Source organism: Fringilla coelebs (assembly GCF_963513975.1).
Source record: "Fringilla coelebs genome assembly, chromosome: 3".
Classification (NCBI taxonomy): domain Eukaryota; kingdom Metazoa; phylum Chordata; class Aves; order Passeriformes; family Fringillidae; genus Fringilla; species Fringilla coelebs.
Window position 1 is genome coordinate 42,879,050 of NC_140030.1, and position 23,183 is coordinate 42,902,232.

The following is a 23,183-nucleotide window of genomic DNA, read 5'->3' on the forward strand; positions in this document are numbered from 1 at the left end:
TATATTCTAAAATTTCCTGTATTCAAGTCAACAGTTTTATGTCTGTCCTTCCAAACCAAAAAGTTATGAAGACTACAAAATCCACAAAAAAATAAGTAAATGTCTCCACTGAAAACACATTAAGAATATGACCTTGATTTGGATTCCCTTTGCTGTTAATGAGTGACACAGATGTTCAGTAAAGGAAAATTGTACTTCTGCTCTTAAACGTAAAGAGCAAAGGGGACTATCTCAGTGCACAGGTAGTGAGTGTCCTTGGAGGATGAGATGAAGGATCATGTTTCTGTAATTTAATAGCTGAAATAATGCTAATAACAATTAAACATCTGTTCACAGTAGAAATCAGGCAATTTATAACATTGCAATTTTCCATGCCTGCTTCCATCTACTCCCTGACAGAGAAATGGGTACTTTTGTTTTTGGATTTTAAGGCCAACATCTGGTGTGGATGTTGGAAATTTAGCTGACTTTTAAATTTCATCCAATTTCTGTTATATTGAACAATACAGGTAAAATTATACAGCTGAAATAATATATCTGAAGCAATGCAAATGATACTTTATCACATGTGTAAACCCAGCAATGAAATGTTTCCTAGAACATCCCAGGTAAGAAGATATTTTCTTCCAGTTCTACAATTCTCGAGCACATTTTCCTATTTGAAGTAGGGGGCTCAAGAATGTGTTTGAAAAGGTCATTACTTGTGATTGAAACACAGAAACAACCTGCAATTTCTCTTTGCTCTTCATGGTTTTTTTGGAGGGCACTTAGAGAGCTCTAAATTCACTCCGGTGAATCTTCACATATGGCATCACTGTGGATGACTCTTCGCACCATTCATGTGCGAACTGCTTTTCTAATTCCAGATCATCCTGTCCATCAGTGATGCTAATAGGCCTCTTTGATTAATCATTCTAATTGTTTAAAAGTTGTCATTGGTGCAAATTTAAATTTGTCCAACTGCAGTTTCCAGCTTTTTGCGTAGGTAGTGTTTTCCTTTGTTAGAGTATAGTTCTCACGCACACTATTTGAGATGAGTCAAAAATGTTCTGAACCTTTCTTCAGAATCCATTACAAAAACAGTAACAAAAAATGCTTGAATGGAAGAGAGAAAACCTTCCTAATAGTTCTTCAGTGTATATACCCATGGTCTACCCATGTAAGTGTAGACAGAAAAAAATTTGCTAGCCTCAGAAACAGAAAATCTGTTTCTGGAGTGAAGAAAAAAAAAAAGAATGGCTTCTGGGAGCAATCAGAATCAGAAATGAAGGATATGCTGAACTTCTCTGTAGCTAGCAAAGCTGAATATGAAAAGACAAGGTATGTTATCCACATTTACTGTTCTCAGATATTGGAGCAATACCCCAAAGCTGGTTTTTAAGAAAGGGAAATGTAAGTACTAAACACTTTGGAAAAAAAAGGATTTTCTTCTCTATAAATGTATTCAGTTAGAAAACTGATCCCAGAGAAAACATGATAATTTCACTGCATTAATCTATATTTTCTGTATTGCTCGGTTTAACTGAGCATTTTGATTTTAGAAGGATTTAAAACAGGCATAGCATTCATCTTTTTACTGTTTATTTTCTTGGAATAAAGATTTTCTAGTTAGATAAAAAATAAAATCTTTTAAATATGAAAAATTATTCATTTTACTGAGGATAAGGTGCACAGCCCCCTCACACACACACACACAAAAGGAAACATCAGTGTTACATGAAGGAAGAACACCACTGTTGGACATATGAGTACAGGATTATAGAATGGTTGGGGTTGGAGAGCAAGCTGCCCACGATTATGTCCAAACAGCTCTTGAATATTTCCATAGGTGGAGACTCCCCAACCTCTCTTTGTTATAAAAACATGATCACACTTTTTCAATTTGTTTTTTCTGAAGTATATTCTTTCATTTGGGTAAAGGTGAAAAGCAGAAAGAAGAAATCAGAAATTGAAGTAATACAAAATTAAGAACTTCAATCTAATAATCAGGAAAATAAGGATTTAATTTGTTCTGTTTGGGTTTTGCTTTTTGTTGATAGCCTTTCTGGAAGTGGTATTTCTATTCCCTAGTGTCCAGACTATGAAGTAAAAAAAATGGATACATATATACTTACATGTATACATACATACATACATATATATACACACACACACACACACACACACATATATATGCATTTTAAGAGAAATAAAACTAAACTGAATATGACCATCTACCATCTAGTTAAGCTTCTTGCTCCACTTCAGTGCTTTATAAATAGTGCAAAGCTCTTTAAACAGATGCTTTAATGATATTTCTTTTTGCTTTTTACTGTGACACTGTGGGACAAAACTAAACAGTCAGTTATATGGACCAAATCCTTTTACAGGTTGTAGTTTCACAAAGGACATATAAGGCAAAATACATTACACTACAAATCAGAGAAAATTATTCATGTATGTGGATTAGGAGTCTGGAAAAGATTACAGAAGCATTCTTGATATGCTCATTTTAAAATAAAAATGGAGCTGTGTTACCCAATCAAATGACAGTAAGTCTATGCAGCATAATTTATATAGTAATACGTTAACCTTAGGGTATACTTTCAACATGTCTAATTCATCCTGTACCTTTTTCAGAAGCAATATAGGAGATGAATTGTCATTTCACATGAGTGTTATTATCGTATAAAACTATGCAAACAAATCTAATGTTTTCCTGATTTTCATACATATCACTATATTTTGATTGGCTCCCATGATCAGAATTTTGAACTGTTTGCTGAATCGAGGTCTACAGAGAGAAGATAAAAAATAGGGAACAAAAGACAAAGCATTAAGAATCCTTTTTAATCATTAATTCCATACCTTCTGTCATACAAATCTTCACAGATTATTAAGACTTGTCCTCAGAGATCTTTATATTTAAACTGCATTTTTTATTTTTACAGTGTCATATTTTTGAGTTCATAAATAATTTAAGACAGAAGTATATGATAGTTGTTTTGGGAATAACTATTATTTGTTCTGTAACAGTATCAAGTGTGTTAATTGAGATCAGATCTCTAATGTACAGAAACTATTAAGCAACATTATTAATTCTTTGAAAGAGTACCAAGTCTCTCTTAATTTGAAAGGAGACAGGGGAATGGAAGATAAATGGAAAAAAATAAGATATTGTCTGGTGTTTGTATTTAAACATTTGAATAATTTAATCACTGATAAAGTTACACCAGCAGTAAGAAACCCATATTCCATACCTGTCCCTGACTCAGGGGATTCCAATCCATGTCTCCTGTCACCCTGAAATGTGTTATCTTTCACAGATGGAAGAAACTCCACTTAACCTTCCCAACAAACAGTGCAAAAACAGTGATATGTTGTTCTTTGGGTCTAATCACAGCTATTTGGGATTCCAGGATCTTATTTTTTTTCTGAAGTGATTTATGTATTTTGTTTTTTAAATGGGTGAAACTTCATTCTGTTAAGGACTAGTTTAATCAATAGCGTTATAATTGTTTATCATTTTAATTGCCCAAATTAGAAAACTAGAGTGTTACACATGCTGCATATGGAAATTAAAGTTTTTGAGGTCTATGAGACAGTGACTGTCTTGCTTCCTCAGGGGAGGTCCTCCACTAATTTCTTCTGTATAAGGAGAGATAGCCCAAAGCTGCTTCTTACATCTGCTTCCTCTCTCTGCAGTTTATAAGGTTTGGTCTTGCTGACAAAAAATACATCTGAGTTGTGAGCAAAATTGGGAAAACCACCTCTATAGCCCTTACAGTTTTTCTTCAGTAAAGGATAGGTTTTGTGATTTAATCCCAGTAGGAAGGCAAACATCACACAGATTCTTGTCCACTCCCCTGCAGTGCAATGCAGGGGAGATTAGAAGAATGAAAGTGAGAAAAAACATGGGTTGAGGTAATGACAGTTTGACAGGTAAAGAAAAATCTGTGCTCACAAGCAAAGCAAAATGAGGAATTCATTCATCCCTTTCCATTGACAGGCAGGTGTTAAGCCATGTCTAGAAAAGAAGGGATCCATCACATGTAACAGTTACTTGGGATGACAAACACCATCTCTTCAAATACAATTCTTTTCTTTGTTCTCCCCAATTTTTTTTGTTGAGCATGATGCCATATGGTCCAGGATATCCTTTTGTCCAGTTGGAGTCAGCAGTCCCAGCTGTGTCCACTTCCAACTTCCCTTATACCCCCAGCCAACTTGCTAGTGAAGCAGCATGACAAACGGAAAACGCCTTGATGTTGTGATAGTGCAGTTCAGCAATAATTAAAACATTATCAACACTGTTTAAATCAACAATATAAAACCACATGAGCTACTATGAAGTCAAATGCAGTACAACAGGCCATGGGACCTCAGCTTTGATGAAAAAGAATGTCAGGTTGCTAGCAGTATTCAGGACATCAAAGACACCTTGTCTTTTCCCCACTTGTCTATGATAAATATTTTTTCATTCTAAGGGAGGAATAGTACTTTTTTTAGGTAATTGTACAATACATAGGAGAATAGATTTAGAATCTGAGCAGATGTGTAGAATTAATATACATTTTACAGAACACTGTTTTGAAGATTTTTTTTAAGGTAGCTACTGCAAACATTTTGAAAAATAACTTGTATGAACTGGAACATTTCTCAAACAGAGAGATACAAACATGTAACAGATTACCATTAATATTTTCTGTGCTGGTGTTCCACAGCTAATTCTGTCCTGGCTCTTGTCCTTAGCTTTCTGCCTCTGTATTATAGCAGGATTCAAGCACTGAGCTGACTCCCTGTTCAACCCCTCCACTGGAGAGGAATCCTGGACATCCAAAAGAGAGACCAGACCAAGAAGATCAGATTACCCAAGTAAGGACCTTCCACATGACTTAAAACTAGACCAAAACAGACTTCAGTTTTCATGAGAGATGATTTAACTTAAAATTTGTAACTAAATGCTGTTTCTGCAGGTGTGAAATAATTTGGACAGAGGTCAAGGGAGAATTCTCCTGGTGGTCTGAACAATCCATACAGTCAGTTATTGTTGATGCTGTCATGAAAAACCAAATAAAAGTCACATATGGTCAACAATATGTAAAGTGAACGGGAGATTGCTGTCCATTTTAGCCTTCACAGTTTCCTCTTTATGAATGTTAGCATCTAAATTGCACTGTTTGAGAGGTGTTATCAGTGGCACAAGCCTAAAATTGGAAAGCCATGATTCCTTTCCATTGTTCTTACTTTAATGAAAAGAAAAAGAAAAAGAAAAGAAAGGAAAAGAAAGAAAAAGAAAAAGAAAAGAAAGGAAAAGAAAAGAAAAGAAAAGAAAAGAAAAGAAAAGAAAAGAAAAGAAAAGAAAAGAAAAGAAAAGAAAAGAAAAGAAAAGAAAAGAAAAGAAAAGAAAAGAAAAGAAAAGAAAAGAAGAAAAGAAAAGAAAAGAAGAAAAGAAAAGAAAAGAAAAGAAAAGAAAAGAAAAGAAAAGAAAAGAAAAGAGAAAAAAAGAGAAAAAAAGAAAAGCTATAAAGACAACAAATTGCTTTTGTTCAGCACAACTACTAAGCATGAACCTCAGACTGGACATGTGTGGCCCATGGGATATAATTAAAATGCAATTACTATACAGACACATTATTAGATGTCAATGTTAATTGACTATACAAAGAATTTCTAATGATCTTCTGTGTGTACTGCAGCAATAGGTCTAAGTGGAACAATAATTTAAGTTCTGTGATGGCTGAATATGGTGAGTAAAAAAACCCCTACAGCTCTGCATCTAAAAGTGAAAGCAAAAGTGCTGTCAATCAAAGAGCCTTTTGATTATCAGATGAGATGAGCTAAAGAGCATCCTGGTTTTGACTGGGATAAAATGAACCATTTTTAGTATCTGGTACAGTACAGGGTTTGGATATAGTGAGAATAATGTTGAAAACACACCAATGTTTTAGTTGATTCTGAGTAGTGCTTACCCTAAGTCTAGAAGTCTCCAGTTCCTCATGTTGTGCCAGTGAGGAGGTGCACAAGATGCTGGGAGAGGACATGTCTGGGACAGCTGACCCCAGATGACCAAAGGGACATTCTATTCCATACAGAACATTATTCAGCATAGAAAGCTGGGGGAAGGCAGAAAGGCGAAGCATTCATAGGGATGTCATTTGTATTCCCAAGTGACCCTCACACCCTTACATGTGATGGGGCCCTGTTTTCCTGGGAACATCTTGCCCATGAGATGTGGGGGATTAATTCCTTATTTTGATTTTTTTACATTTACAGCCTTTACTTTTCCTGTTAAACTGTCTTTATCTCAACCCACAATTTTTTTTTTCTTCTACCTGTCCAATTCTCCCTCTGATCCCATTGGTCAAGGAGTGAGCGAGTAGTTGCATGGTACTTGGCTGGCTGGGATTAAGCCCAAAGGAATAGGCCTAAACACCGCTCTGATGAACAAAACCCATAAGTAAATAAATCTCAACATATATGTATGTTGTACAGACCACCAAGATTCAACTTCTGGTATCCATGTTAAACAATGAAGGGCAAGAGAATAGCTCCAGAATATTTGGTCATCTCAAGTAAATATTGAATCCTTTGCATCACTGTAAATCATCCAAATTCAGATCTCTGTCTCCTGCAAAAATCCAAAAAGAGTTGGGGTCTAGAGGAATACTAAGCATTGTGCTATGAAACAAAATTAGCAAAATAGTTTCAATTATGATTTGGTCCATGCTATCATATACCTCATGTATCTGTATGTGGTGACATCAAGAAAATTTTGGAAAGCCATTTTTATCTCAGTTTCTTCAAAATGAACATTTGAACTTTCATTTTCGAAGACAAATTTCTACAATAATTACTTTAGTATATTTTCTTGGGTTTGGACTTGATTTTGATTTCTGCTGATCTTTGTGAGAATGCTTGCCAAGGGAAGTTTCACAGATGAACAGGCAAAGACATAAGATTGATGCAATTGTCAATATCTTGGCTAGAAAACAAAAACTGGGAAAAAGTGTTTACTAAAATTAGGAAAATTATTCACTTTGTCTGAAGCGTCTCAGAATAAGCACACATAATCACTTCTAATTGAGGCAGTCTATAGTATGGATGAGTTAAAAATTTCTGCCTCAATCTAAATAATTTCTTATTTTTTGGCAACAATTTCTGCATTTTTGTTGGAAGGTGATATATATGTTTATATTAAAAAGAAATTAAATTAGTTAAATATTAGCAAACACATTCACATAAGACTTTACAGGATGGACTCTCAGAGTGGAGGCCTCTTGTCAGAAGCCTTTTGTCATTGAAAAATCTCATTGCACTGGAAAGCATGTGTAGAGCAGATTTGCTGGAACCTGCAAACATTTTCTTCTTCACTTGAATTCCTAAGTTAATATAGAACAGACCTCTGTAAATGGCTCATGTAAACATGTGCCTTAGAGAACATCTTACAGTTTCTGCATATTTCTGCTAAAATTAAGGGATGGGAAGGTTAATATGGATATTGCATAGAATATTGTGGACTACATAAGATATTTAAACTAGATGGAATATTTGCACTTAGGAAATTTTATTACACTTACTTTCAAATCCCTGAGATTCATAATAAAGTAAAGAGAACAGTGTGTTGGACTGGTCATCAGAGGGAATCAAGCCTATCTTAGGGCCAAACTGACAGGAAAACTAACTACTAATACCTAGATTTGCAAGTTATGCAATCTGAAACTCTTTACTTTGCAGGTAGAGCTCAAGATTCTGGAGCCCGATATTTCCTTTGCTGTCATCAAGTAGAAAAGGATATACTCAATATACTGTTTACTTACTCTGCTAAACCTCATGGCAGAAATCTCTGCTGTAGATCAAAAGACTTGAGGGTACTCACATTTTCTTTATGCAGTGATGTTACGCAGTGCTAAGAAGTTAGAGTTTATTCAAAATTTGCATTAATTGTACCAATATAATATAATATAATATAATATAATATAATATAATATAATAATATAATAGTCTTTCCTGTAAAACCAAATGCTCACCAGGGATGTGAATAATTGTCCTTTGTGTAGTCACAGCTATGTAATCACAGAATAGCTGAGCCTGGCACGGTCCTCTGGGGATTGCTTGTGCAGCCACTGCTGCTCAAAGTGCAATCACTTGCAGCAGGTTGCTCATGGTGATGACCAACTCAGTTTTGTGCACGTAGGAGCTGAAGACTCTACAGTGTCTCTGAGCTATACTATTCAGCTGCAGTAATAGTTGCATCATGCAGTATTGAATATACTTTATATTCTTGACTTCAGCAGGAGATTTGGAAGGAGATTTTGGATTTTTTTCCCTACTGTAGAACCAGATCAAGGCTGTAAGAGACAGCTAGATGTATTTGCTAATAGTTTACTAGTTTGCTGCACTGTTGACGGTGTTTCTCCCTTTTTCCTTTTTTTTTTCCTTAAAAGATCTTGATCTAAGCAGATATTTAATATGTGGGTAGAATACATTTCTTATTTTTATTTTAATTTAACACTTCTAAAAGTGTTTATTTCTGCATGGAGTCATACTCACCTAAATATTAATTAGCCCTATGCTTTACACCTGTAGAAACTTTAGAGCAAGTTTATGAATGTGGTCATTTTGAAATACATTCCTTGGTGTCTCGACAGGAAATGTAAATACATATAATCAAGTAGCTAAATTGATTTTGGAGGATGCCATAACTTTCATTTGCAACAATCATTGAATGCCTGCATCTCAAATACATTTTATGATATTTGTTTTTTTTCCTGTTTGACACCCATAACAAAACCCATACTAGAATATATGTTGATTATGTAAGTCATGAGATTATTGAAGCTTTTAACAAATGAACAATGGTACATTGCTCTAAGATTATTATCTGATGTAAAATAATTCTATTTTCAACCTTTTGCTATTCAATCAAAACATATAATGTGGAAAGCATTGATCATTCCTCTATTGTTTTTATAATTGCACACAGTTTTCTATTTTGAAAATTCCTTTTCATTTGACTTCTTCTGACATAGAGACAGTTCCTTTGAGATTGATAATCATTCAGAAAGACAGAGCCATTTGCATAAATTTTTCACCACTTTGGAACTTTGATGCTGTCCCTATTTTATGAAAAAGATTACAGCATTTGTCCACTCGACCACAGAGAAAAAGTATTATTTATATGAAGATTTTAATGGAGAATGCAACCCTGTTATTCTGCAGATCATTTCTTGATTTTCTCATGGTACCTAAGAGTGTATTCTATTTCTACCAAGAAGATAGAGTCAACAGCTTTGAGTATCATGGAAGAATGGATCCTGAGTGAAAGGCAGAAGAATTCGTATTAGTGATTTGTTTGGAATGTTTTTTATGTTTTGATTCCTAAGAAACATAACCTTAAGCATGGAAAAAAGTCCATAACTAGAAAGAAGCAAGTCAGACAGTGGTGGTTTTTTTGGTTTTTTTCCCCATTAAACCAATTAAGGAATATGTATTCCATTGTTTTAGCAGCCTGGACTTTTTAGCTACGGCCTTTAGAGGATATAGCACAGTTATAAACAATGAGAATGATCAGAATAATTAACCTATTTTCTTGTAAGAGAAAACAAAATAAAAACCACTGACTAGTGAACAGTATCTTCTTTTTATTAATTCTTTCTTTTTTTCTCCCCCTGTACTCTTCACTATGGGGATATCAGTAAGAACTGTGGTAATTTTCTCTGTAGAAGGCACTGTATACTTTATTTCTCAAAATAATAAGAAGTCTTAGGAGAGTATAATACAAGCAGGCTGTCAATAACCTTATAAGAATATAATTAAATTTTTAAATAAAAGCTAGGTGCAGCTATCAAAAATATAAAGTGATCAGTCACAGGTAAGCATCTAGTACCTTTTGTCATGTATCTCCAAAGTGGTGCTAACTCTCTCTAGTGCCTAGGATGTGCCTGTAAAATCTTATATTAAATACCTAGCTTTACAATATTTTGGCACATTTTCACCTGGAGTGAGTCCTAGGCATCTGGACAGAATTTGTCTCCTTCTGATGTGTCTCTCTGGGTCTTCATTAGGGTCAGTGGATATACAACCAGAACAGTCAGTCGGGGCACAGACTGGTCCATTTCATCCTGGAATCCCTAAACAGCAGACACAGAGGCTAAACAAACCTGGATTTCACAGAGTAGGAGGAGAAACTCTGCCTATGATATTTATACTGTATCTCATTTGTAGAAGGAGCAATAAATCCAACTTCTAGGATTCTGTAGAATGAGCCCTGCTTTAAAATAAAGACTTTAATAATTAGGTTAGGATAATCCTATCATAAAAGTTAATTTATGCAATCTAGTATATAATGGATAGAAGGTATTGAACACTTGTGTATCAAGAAATAACAAAAATATTAATTTATTCTTTATATTTTATGAGATAAGCACATATTCTTTCTTTAAAAGAGAAAGATTATTAATAATGCCATTAATATCTTCAGTGAGAAAAGAATTTCAAATCTTCATTTTGTTTTTCAAGAAAAAAATAGTTTAAATATACTCACTGTGTTTCAGTTTCATCAAATCATGACATTTAATCTATGTGAAGTTGTGAACTGGAAAGTCACTTCTTCCTGATCCTGTTGTAGAAGCTTAACTTTTTTTCTGTTTTGCTCATTGCCTGCCTTTTTGTTGGCTTATGGAATTGATGAGTGCAGTTAAATCAAGGATTGAAGGGTAAAAAATATCTTATTCAGCTGAAGCAGAAGTTGTAATGTTCTTTTCCAACACTTCATGAAGAAAACCAACATCCTTCTTTCATGCCTGGTTTCACTCAAAATTAGCTTTTATCATCCTTTCATTAGCACAATACCATAACTAGTCTTTTTCATAAGAAGGAGATATTACTGTTTAGCATATTTTAATTGTCTTTCTCCATGCAGAAAATTCTTACAGCCTCTAAAGAAGGATTTTACTTTTTTTTTCCTTCAAACAAATGCCTAAAATATTTCTTTAGTTTTTCCTTTACCTAATGAGACATGAATTTATCTTTTAAGTAAGTAGGATAATTTTGATTTTTGTGTACAAAGTTTTTTAGTCTCAATATATATTTAACTGAATTTACTAATCTGTTCATTTAGACTAAAGTTGATCTTAGAGCCTCCTAAAGTAAACATTAAAAAACGTTCATTTTAGACATCTTCTGGAGAGAATTCTTGTCTTTCTCACAGAATTACAATTTCATTTCATTAATTATTTTCCTAAGGATTGCTTGATATCAATTTCCCAGTAAAAATAAATTTTAAAAAAGTTAATACAATCGTAGAATCATTTAGTACGGAAAACACCTTTAATGTCAAAGAGTGCAACAATTAAACCAGCACTTTGAAGTCCACCACTAAATCACGTCCCTCAACATCACATCTACTTCTTTCTTTTCTAAATACCTACAGGGATTGCCCTCCCTGTGAAGCCTTTTCCAATGCTTGAAGCCCTTTCCATGAAGACACAATATCCAATCTAAACATTTATCCCAGACAAATCCTCTCTAACTCTCTCTAAACTGTATGCCAGCCAAAACCAACACATTGCTCTCAAAACCAAAAATAAATTATCTCGGACTACAGAACCTAAGTCTTCAGGGAATGCAGTTATTACCATATTTTGCTTGATTTTACAGTTATTGTCAAAAAGCCACAGATTACCTGTATCCTTAGCTGTGGAGTGCACTTTCTGGAAACCAAACCAACATTCATTCAGACCTCTGTAATAAGGACTGAGACAATGTACCTTAGGGTTATAGTGTCTTAGGTAAGGAAAAAACCCCGGAAAACACAAGGAGAAACAACCAAAGAGGTAAAGAGAATTCAAATAGTTTTGAAAGAAAACTAAAATCAATGAAAAATGAAATTTTATGGAGAAAAAAATCTTCTGGAAATTATGTTTACTCATGAAAATTCTAATGATATCTGTCCCGCAGATTTATAAGGAAGTAGCTGATTTTCCTTGTTCTTAGTAGAGAGAAAGTAAGACAGAAGGAGATTCCAAGGTGTCAGGAAGAAAATTAAATCTGACTTTGGAATTAGAGTGAGTGGGAGTATGAGAAATGGGAAAATCTATATTTTATATGGATTTGGTACTAAGTTTTCAAAGTGCAATACATTTAATGAGCAAATTTCCCCCCGACCCCATTAGACTTGCATTTCTCACAATTGCATTGGTCTTCTCAGCTCTCATTTATATCCCTGTAGTCTGATTCACTGTAGTATTCTTTAGATACAATTCTCAGGAGAATAGTTAAGCAAATTATTGTAATCCAAATGGATTTGCAAGAGTAAATCCAAAGTAAAATCTGGCTATTTCTACCACACTGTTAAATTCTCCATAGCAAATAACAATAGAACACCTCCCTTCAAGGTACAGTTTCATGAAAGGATCTGTTATGTAAAACTGGCATGAGTTCAAATTCAAAACTATGATAGACTGTTTTTTTCTGACAAATGCACTTCCAAACTGCCTTTCTGATTTGTCTCCTAAAGCATCACATTTTGAAAACAGCCACCTTCCATCAAGTAAGAGTCCCTATCTACCCAAAGTTAGTGGTACTGATGCTGAGCCTACATTCTCCATGGGTTTTGTACCTCACTGTACATAATTTTTTAGTGTAAAGGAAGTGTCCTACACAATCTAGTGCTCACAAAGCCATCTGATCTAATGACAGCAGCATGACTAGAAACTAGCTTTTACTACAGCTACTAAAAAAGCAATGGATATTAAAATTTTCCTGGGGAGTCTGCAGTCCATGCTTTAGGAAAACACACTGTGTAGAACATTCAGAAGTAATTTGTGCTGAAAATAAATTTTTGTTTTCGTGATCATATTTCCAGAAGAATTCATTATATTTTTTACTTTGATTTGAAACCTGATTTACTTCATGATATTTCAAACTGAGAGTTTAAGTGCATACTAGAGGATGAAGACTTGATTTTCATTCAGATAAAAAAGTATCAATGACCACACTAGAAATTGCTTTATTGAGAAAGAAATTCTGCAATTTGTTTTTCAGCCTTTGCCAAAAAATTGGGACACAGAGGAATAATTTCTAGGCATCAAGGTTATGTTACACATGTTTCTGTCTCAATTTGAAGTAAAGTGATCATTAGATAATTCAGTGAGGAAAAAAAAGAATTGAATACCATTTTTATGATGTATGATTTCACAAGGTACGCCTCAGGGAAACAGTGTACCAACAAAGTGTTCCACAAGACTCAATGCAGTAGTTCATAGTTTATATCCTTAAGTGCAAGACATATCCTATTCTGTGGAATTTTTTAAGTCTAAGACAATATGTGAAATATGCTGTCAAAACAAACACATATTTAAAAGGAAGAGAAAAAAAAAATTGTTAGAAAGCCTTTCTATTGAGAAGATGGAGACAAGCTAAGAAGATATAATTTAGCTTTACAGGGATAAAGCTGCATAAACAACTTAACTTCCAATAAACCACAGTCTCTTTCAGACATTTGTTCTTTCAATAGATTAGATGAATAAAAGCTACTATTTGTAGGCTGCATATATGTTCTATATAAGGTATCATTGCTCATATGACCATCATTTTTTCAGGTTTTGTGTTCATATGAATTTTACTTTCATATGTATTTCATTTTTTCCCTTGATAGTATTATATGATAAATAAGATGTAGATATAAATAGATATATAGATGGATAATAGATACATAGATATAAAAGTATGAGACCTAATAGGAGTAAAATAGTAACACTATATATCTATATAATGCACAAAATCAAATTCTAATAATACAAATATTCATTGCACAAAATTTTGTTAACGACATTTAGGTTAGTATTTGAATTTGCATCCATTCTCAACATGTTCACCTTCATTAAACTTATCCATGGCAAAGAACAGTAGGATTTAAAATAATGGAATTATCAGAAAAGCAACAAGAAATAATATCCAACATATTTGTGCATGACTTTGAATTTATTTTAGGAGAAAAAAAGAGTACATTTAAATGCTCCCAGTCTATTTTTCATCAGTTTGGAGAAGTAATAGAGAAAGGGAATGTTCAGGAATTGCTTTTTGAGGTAACAAATGTATATAGCATTTTCATCCTTTCAGAAGAATATTAAAGTGCTTTGACATGTACTTAACAGCAACTGAAGATTTTGCTATGCCCTGAAATAAAGGCTTCAATAGTTATATATCACATGTGAATTCTACTTCTTCCTATTACAGAACTTTCTAAAGTGTTTTCCTGCCCCAAAGCTTTGATGTGTTGAAAAATTCAAAAGGTCGAGTAATATAGTACTGCAGAAATATACAGACAAGTTTTGACTCAGAAGCAGCCCGTGATAACTTTCTAGGATAAATCTTTTTAGATCTACCAAAGGCCAGAGAGACATTGGAAAAACTACCTTCTTTTTCTAATGAATTTCACTCTGAACTTTTAAAAACTGTGAAATAATTTTAATTGTCATAACACTTATGTGCTGTTTCTTTGGGAAAACTCAAAATATAACAGCCCACCATGAAACTTTTTAAAAATAAAGAATAGAAATCTATTACAAATATTTAGTCCATAATAGTAGTCTATTTTCATTGATTTGCTTAAAACCTAAAGTTTTACTCTTCAGTATTGTAAAATCTCACATGAATAGTTTTAAATTATTCTAATCACTTGAACAATGACTAGATTTTAGCAAACTTTCTTGAAAGATGAAACTTTCAAGATTAATTGGGATCTACAGTTTCTTCTTCTTTTGTGATGTAAATATCATGATACATTTCTTTTTTATCAAATGGACTTTTTGCATTCCTGACTGTGTACCTCAAGTAAGAAATCATGAGTCTAACTAGAATTCAAAAAGAAGTAAACTGCAATATAATACTAGTGAGCTCCCTACAGCAGAAAATTAATTTCTGTTTTCTCTTTTCACCAATTATTTTTATGTCAGTTTAATTGATCCTTCTCTTCAAAACAATCAAAACACCTACCTGAAGCTAATATGGGTTGCTAAAGCTATTATGATTAGCTAGTATGAAGAAAATTGATCCAAGCTGAAATTTCCTACAGCTGAAGATAAAGTGCTTCATTACTCCAGTTTTACCTTTTCTTTTCCTCTATCAATTCCAAATTAACACTGTCTTCATTGATAAGTGAAGAACATCCTGAAATATTTTCCAGAGAAAAAGGATTATATGAGTTTTCTCCTCACTAGTACACATGCTTGCTATTGAAGAATACAGTTGAAAATAAATCACTGAAAACAAACTACTCTAATTTTCTCTGTATAAGTCAAGCTAGAGGATTTGTCAAGCATAACAGTTATCATGCTGAACTTTCACATAATGCCACATGATTATTTGTATTTTTGCTTGTGTGCAATAGAAAAATAGTCACATCCTTATATTAAAATCTGAAGTTTAGTGAGATTAATTCTAGTGTGTCTTAAATGATTGCTTACAAATAAAAAAATGAAAATGAAAAATGAAGGTGCAGAAATTTCCACTTCTGCTCCTAAAAATCAAGTAAATACTTGTTTATAAAAAAGAGTGTTTCTTTATGAAATATCTGCTATGATTCATATATTGAGTTTTACTGAGGTTATATAATAGCTTTAATACATCAGTATAAGAAGAGCTGAGCAACAATTTACAAATTGATAATAGATGTCAGTGTGACAGTCAGCTAAAGCTCTCATTCCTGACTTTAGTATTTGGTATTCACAGGTGAAGCCAGTCTTCATTCGATTAAAAAATACAACTTGAACTATTCTTAACTACATGGTTTTAGCTTAATTTTGAAACAATTTAGTACAACAGTGATGCAGAAAGGACAAAACAATGACTGATGTCTATTATAATACAAATTATCTTGAAAGACCAGACTATTAGAATTTTAGACAACCTACTTTTAACTTGATTCATTGAATAATGACAAAATATTTGGCAGGAGATTAAAGGAAAGTTATTTGTCAGAAACCCAGGCTAACCTCTTGCTAATTTGTTTTCCTGATCTCCAAAACATTTATATAAGGTGTAAAAGCAACAGCATATGAAACAGAATGGTTTTATGTTTTGGGGTTTTTTTGCTTAGCTAACATCACAACCATTTTCTTTTTTTTTTCCCTAAAATATTCCAGATGCTCTTTACTTAAGTCTGTATTAATGTTTACTGAGGTAATCAGGTGTAATATGAAACATAAGATTTCATATGCATAAGATATACATGAACAATTAAATATGATTTAGTAAACAGAAAATTTTTATAACTGTAAATACTTCCCACAAGAACAGGATAAACCCATGAAAGATTAAAAAAAACTGTGGAAAAGAAATTTTTTTGCTTCAAGAGTATTTGAAAGCCTTTCACAGAGATCAGGGCAGATACAACGGCCCTGTACTGCTGTTGTTACCAGCTCTACTGCTGAATTCCTCATGCAAATAAAGAGAAGCAGAGAAGCTAACAGACTTTTCTTGGAACTGCTTGACAAAAAAGTTTTGTGTGCTGGCAGTATGTTTTAGCAGGAATGATTTTAAGACTCCTTCTTTTCTGACAGGGATCTCTGGGTTTTTATTTTTTTCTGCATAGAAGAGTTCTATCAACAGTCCGTATCCATATGAAGCACATAACACAAGTATTTTTTGTTACCAAAACCCACATATTATTTTTATTTCTGCTCTTACTTTTATAATCAAAAAAAAAAAAAAGCAGAATAGGCAAACAGTACCAGCACATGTTCATTCCCCCAATGAAAGACTTGACTGAATGAAGGCTTTGATTTTGCCAGCCTCATAGATGTTGGAAAGCTGCATACTACTAGATAGTTTCCTGGCCATAAAATGGCATATCTTAAATGCTCAGAAGACACACTGTCATTCTAACATAACCTTAATGGGGAATCCTCTGTTTGGAAAAAAACACTCAGTTCTATACTTCCTAATGCCCAAAGTAAAGGAAGATAAAACCCACCATCAAACAGCACACAGTTCCACAGATACACATTATATTTTGCAGAAAGGGTTTTTAATGCCATTCATAAAAATAAAATGCATCAAGACATGATCAGGACAGTGTTATCCTATGTAATTTATGTACAATCAAACACAATATTCGCAAGGCAAAATGCTTATATTTTTATCTGGTATCTAGAAAGTTTCTTGAAAGTCCTGCTATTCCTGGACTATCCCAGCTATTTAGCTAGCAAAAAAATATTTTAATGAAGGTATTTTAAGGTATTTTTCAGCTAAAGTCTAATTTGAATGAAAAAGAAAACAAAATGAGTTTTACAGACATTTCCTTTGAGGCCACTAGAAGTTAGTTGTATCTAAATCAACACCTTCACCATCTCCAAAATAAAAACATGAGTTCAGTATTCAGCACTGAATATGATTTTGTGAGTTCTGAAGGGCAGGATGTCATTGTCTGTATAAGATAACTAGTAAACACAACTCAGTTGAACCAGATTTGAAACACTGTGCTTGAAAAAATCACAATCCTATAAAGCTAGGAAGTACGGCATATGAAAATTACAGAATGGATATAATTTTTTCAAACTGGAAAACCAAAAGCAGTCACAAGTTTTCACAGATTCTTCTATGCTAAAAATCTTCATTGTCAAGAGTGAAAAATGGATATTTTCTGTAAATAGGAATTTTTGTGAAGAAATAAAAATAAAACAAAAAAAACACCAACCCCTATGCTGTTTCTGGTAACCTTGAAGCCCACCTCATTAGATATCTAAAAGTTGCAGGCACCACTGAACAGAACACAGAGCAATATAATAATGCATATCATTAATACCATGCATTAAACTGCAAGAGCTGGCTTCATAGTATTAGAATGATTTGGTTAAAATGTATATATCACTTTGAGAGCATATGAGCAAAAAGTTCCATGTGAGGAATGTGCATATATGACTCTTTATATAGAAGTCATGACTGTTGGAATTTCCAGTGTTTCCACTACAGCTTTTCTCTTCCCACAGTTTGGTGCCTCATGCATTATTGACTTTCTAATTTCTGCAGCAATAAGCAGGCAAAGATGAGAGTGATGGTAAAAAGTAACCTAATTTACTATACAACCTTGAACAATTGTGGGAGAAGCACGTCTTCTGAGTGCACAAAGAGGTATAGCTCTGTGACTTCATTGTACTTACTTCTAATCCAGATCTCAGGATAAAACAAATATTACAGGAGAAAGTTCTATATCGTTCTTGAAACCCTAGAGAAAAAAATGTCAGTCTGAGAGACAAGTGAATGTATGAGTTGGTACAAGGAAGAGTTTGTGGAAATTAATACATAACTTTAGGAAAACAAAACAAAAATGTTGAATATATGTAAAACGAGCTTTTTTATTTTTTAACTGCTCAAAACAGTTTAGAAGTAGCAGATACTGCATATGCCAGTGAATCCCAGAATGAGCATCCATGCTGTTGCCCCTCCAGATACTCCAGATACAGACATTTCATGTCTACAAATTCTAATAATTATTTTCATTAAATGTGCTCTATAATTGCTTGCCAGGCTTGCTGCAGCTGTCAGCAAGGTAGCAACAAGATAGAAGACAACTACTAGGCTGAAGACACAAATCATAATTTTGTCTGCAAAGATACCACAATAGACTTTAAAAAACAATGAAAAAGTTTTTAATCCAGAATATTACATTTGTTGTAAATAATTAAGGAGGGGATTGAAAATTAGTATTGAAACTGACAAATTCACAAATCAGCTGATTTGGAGATATTGTATACTGACTGAATAAGAAAAGACAACCTATGATACAAGACTATTCTATCAGTAGAGGTGCAGCAAAGGTAGAAAAGCTCTAAACCATCTGTACATGTTTGAAAAATATCATGTGAATTTGCCACTAATACCCAGAACAGTGATTTAGGTGATAAAATATGCCTGCTTTTAGAAAAAAATATTGTATAAAATAATGACAAGAATGCCTATTATCGCTTAGGGAATGCTAAAGCAAAAATGACAGAGTGATTTGGGTGGAAACACCCTTCAAAGGGCAATATCTTTTCAAATTTGCCCTCCATGGGCAGGGGCACCTTCCACTAGACAAAGAGGCTCAGAGCCCTGTCCAACCTGACTTTGAACTCTTCCAGGAATGGAGCATCCACAGCCTTTCTGGGCAGGTTCACCACCCCCACAACAAAAGATGCTATTCTTATGCGCAATATAAATCTACCTCTCTTAGTTTAAAACCTTGTCCTATTACTCTAGGCCTTGTTAGAAAATTCCCATCTTTCTTATAAGCCCCCCTTAGGAACTAAAAGGCTGAAATAAAACCTTCAAAAAAACCTTCTCCTCTCACAACTCCAATTCACTCAGCCTTTCTTAGTAGGAGGAGTGTTTGCAACTCCCTGATGTATTTTTGTGTGGCTGTCCTCTGGACATTCTAACAGATCCACATTCTTTCATACTGGAGCCCCAGAGCCAGATGCAACACTCCAGGTCTCAAGAGTGAACTAGAGGGACAGAATCACCTCCATCAGCCTGCTGGTCACACTGCTTTGGATGCAGCCCAGGATAGAAGTGCTTTTTTGTGCTGCCAGCACACAATGCTGTTTCATACCTAATTTTTTGTCTACCAATATCTCAAAATCCTCCACATGGCTGATCTCAATCTATTCACCCCCCAGTCTGTATTGATTTTGTAGATTGTCCCCACCAAGGAGCAGGACTTTACACTTGGACTTGTTGAACTTCACAAAGTTCAAGTGGGTCTGATTCTCAGGCCTCTCAAGACGTCCCTGATTTCTTAGAAGAGGATGTCAGGTAAGGCAAATGATGACTGCTGTGGTCACTGACATAGGTATTGTATTGCAGTGGAAAAAGGTGTGGGTTTTTTTCAGTAAAATAAAATATATTGTCACCACCGTGTATCCAATTGTACATTCTACACTTTATACTCACTTGTCACCTTTCTAGTACACTCTCCTAGAACTAGAAAGTTCTAGGAATTAGGTACATCTAATAACTAAAAAATGGGAAAAAAAGCCATCAGTGAACCAAAGGAACATGTATGACTTAACAACTTTTCAACCAAAATGTTTTAGAATTGTCCTCCTGCTTTTTCTATGTGTTCAATTTGAGATTAACTTTATTGTTGCACTCACCTGAATTCAAAATTCTCAAAGGAACACATTTCCTGCAATGGGTTTCACATAGAAATGTACAGATTCCAGCACTAGCTTAAGACATATGGAATTCTTACATGCAGGGATTCGCAGTCCTTCTGCTTCTCTATTTTCCCATTTCTGTCTGCTTGCATAAGGGTCTAAAATGTTTAGAGATATTTTTTTTCTGCTATTCAAATTGATTGTATTTTCTGTATTGGGAAGGTTTCCAAAAGATCCTCATTTATTTAATGATCAGTCACTTGCCATACCATAACTTTGGCAGAACATGGAACAGCCAGACTTTTCATTCCAAAGTGGAACTGTTTGTAACCATATGATGTTTTTAGGTTTCAAAACACCTTGATTGGTCTGAGGGGAATAATTCCATCAGCTTCCTACTTAATGGCTATCTTGATATCTGTCCTTTTAAAATATATTTATTTACAACATTCAATAAAATTTTACCATTTTTATTTTTGTAAAAAAGGAAAAAAAATATAGGGATACAATCTACCTTAAGTGAGGTCTACATCAAGCAACTCATTATATCAACTTGAAATCATTAAAGTAAACAAGCACCTGAAAATCCTGTTAGGTTTTTTTTTTTCTTTTTTCCCCTACCAGTAAGGCCATCATTTTCCAATCAAAAGTAAAAGAAAAAAAAATCTTATGCAGCTTAGCAGGTTGTTGAAATTAAAGTATCTCCTTTATTATAGATATTCTAAAGACAATGCACAGGACAGTTCAGAGATGACTTCATGGTGCTTAACCTGTCACATTTCCCTCTGACCACACACACACATTCACAGAGAAGTGCACAAACACATCTACAAGCATTCATATGTATAAAACAAAATTCAGATTAGTCTCCTTTCGTTAGCAAAATCACAGTCATTTCAGCATTTTATATGAATTAAGGCTTGTTTTAGTCCAGTCTCCTGATGTGTTTCAAGGGCTGCCGAGTGTGTTCTTGTTGTGGTTTTGGTAAAATGACATTAGGTAAAATGACATTAGGTAAAATGACAGGGCTTTTTGTCAGCTTTCCACCACTTGAGCTGCACTGTTCTTTTTCTTGCAGTCCGGTCTGCTCAGATTGATGTCATAAAAATTTCTAACTCCTATAACCCCCAGAACTTTATCAGCAAGGTTTCTCCATCCAATGGTATGCATCATTTTCTTATTTCTGATATATATCTTAGAATATTTCAAAGTAAGCCCAGCTGACATACTCAAGGCTATGTCATTAGTAGTTTATGAAATTGTTTTTCTGTTTCTTAACAGTGAAATATTAAATCTGGTACTCTTGTAGGTTATGTAATTTTTCCTTTTAAGAAAAGTGTTAATTTTTTCATGATGGGTGACTTGAGCTGAAAAATTTGTGAAGAAAGTTAAATATCATTATAAGCATTTGGGCAGGGTTTGGCTATTACAAACTTTAAAACCCCATCAATGATGAAAACAGAGATTACTTATCTTGTTCCACCTAAACCTTCTCATTACAGTTTAAGAAAGATTTTTCTGCATTATTTCAGTAAGCTTGCTGTTACTACACTCTGTCAGGCTATGTTCAGCTAAAACGTGTGAATAGCAATCTGTAATCCCTATATCACTTTATTATTATTATTACTGGTTTTAGCTTTTAAAAGAGAAAAAAAATGGGGGAAAAAAGGAAAATATATACAGAGATGAAATTAAGAAATTATTTCAGAAATAATTAATAGCATTAAAACCATAATGTAATTTTATTCTAGCTGACCATGTTTTATGAGTCTCAAAGGAAGAGAATTATTTGAATTTGACATTTTTACATATGCTGGAGACTTCTTAGTTATACTTGCATCACAATAATAATAGTAATTGATTATTGTATTCTTCATCATAACTCATTTTGTCACCCGAGTAGTTCATGATTCAGCAATTTATCCTGATTTATACAATGTCCTTCAAGTGCAAATTTAATGGAAAAAAAAATTGAACAGCTCTGTCTAGAAGAAACAGCAATTAAACAGCAAAATTAAACAGCACTGCACCCCAAGGAAGTTCAGGATCAGTTAGTGTCTGTGTTGTGCAAACTGAAAACACATTCCTACATGAAGCAAGAATTTCTTGCTGTAAAAGGAGTTAGTCTTTTTCTTTTCATAATAAAAGAATTAAACTAGGTCCTTCTTTGGAAAACTCACTGAATTTCTAGAATAAATATATTTATTCTATTAATATAAACCACTTTTTCTCTATTTGGGTAATTATTTACAGAGTCACAAACCAGATGAATTCTTTTGCTTCTGATAGTATGGATGTGTTGTATGTTGGCAAGAAGTTTTATCTTCATTTGTCTGTCTTATCTACAACATTTCAGAAAGGTGAATTTTCAATATTGTAGATTTTTTCTTATTTTAAATGTATTCAGTCTAGTTGTATATTTTATTTATTCCAACTCCAGGTTCTCCATTTATTTCAGAATTGTATAACCATAATTAAAATAATTCAGCTTGGTTTTTACTATTTCCTTCTTCATGTGACAACTTCAAGACTGAGAACTGGCACATAGTTTCATTTTATTTCTCGGTATAGGCTCAAAGCCTACTGCTTTGGGGGAATCAATTTTGCCCAAAGATCAATTAATAGTTTTCCTTCTTTCACCCACATCTATAACAGAGGTGACATTGTATATGTCATTTGCATATCCAGATGAGAAAATCCAAAATAAAGTGATTAAAAGTAAATTAAGTAAACAGTCCACTCTGGACTCCTGGGTAATTAGAAAACATTGGTTTTGATAGTTATGTATTATGCTTGTGCATGTCCTGAATTTAAATACAAATACAAATTATAATTTGTTCACTATTTAAATTTAACTTTATGTTACTCACATATTTATTTAAAAATGCAAGAATACATATTGATGACCACAAAACTGTTCAACTATATTTAAAATATTCATATATACATATGTATATATATATACATACAGATATATATATACATAATCACTTTTCTAGATGTAAGTAATTTCAAGTTGCTTACATTGCTGCAGGTATCACAGGACTTAAACAATCAAAGAAA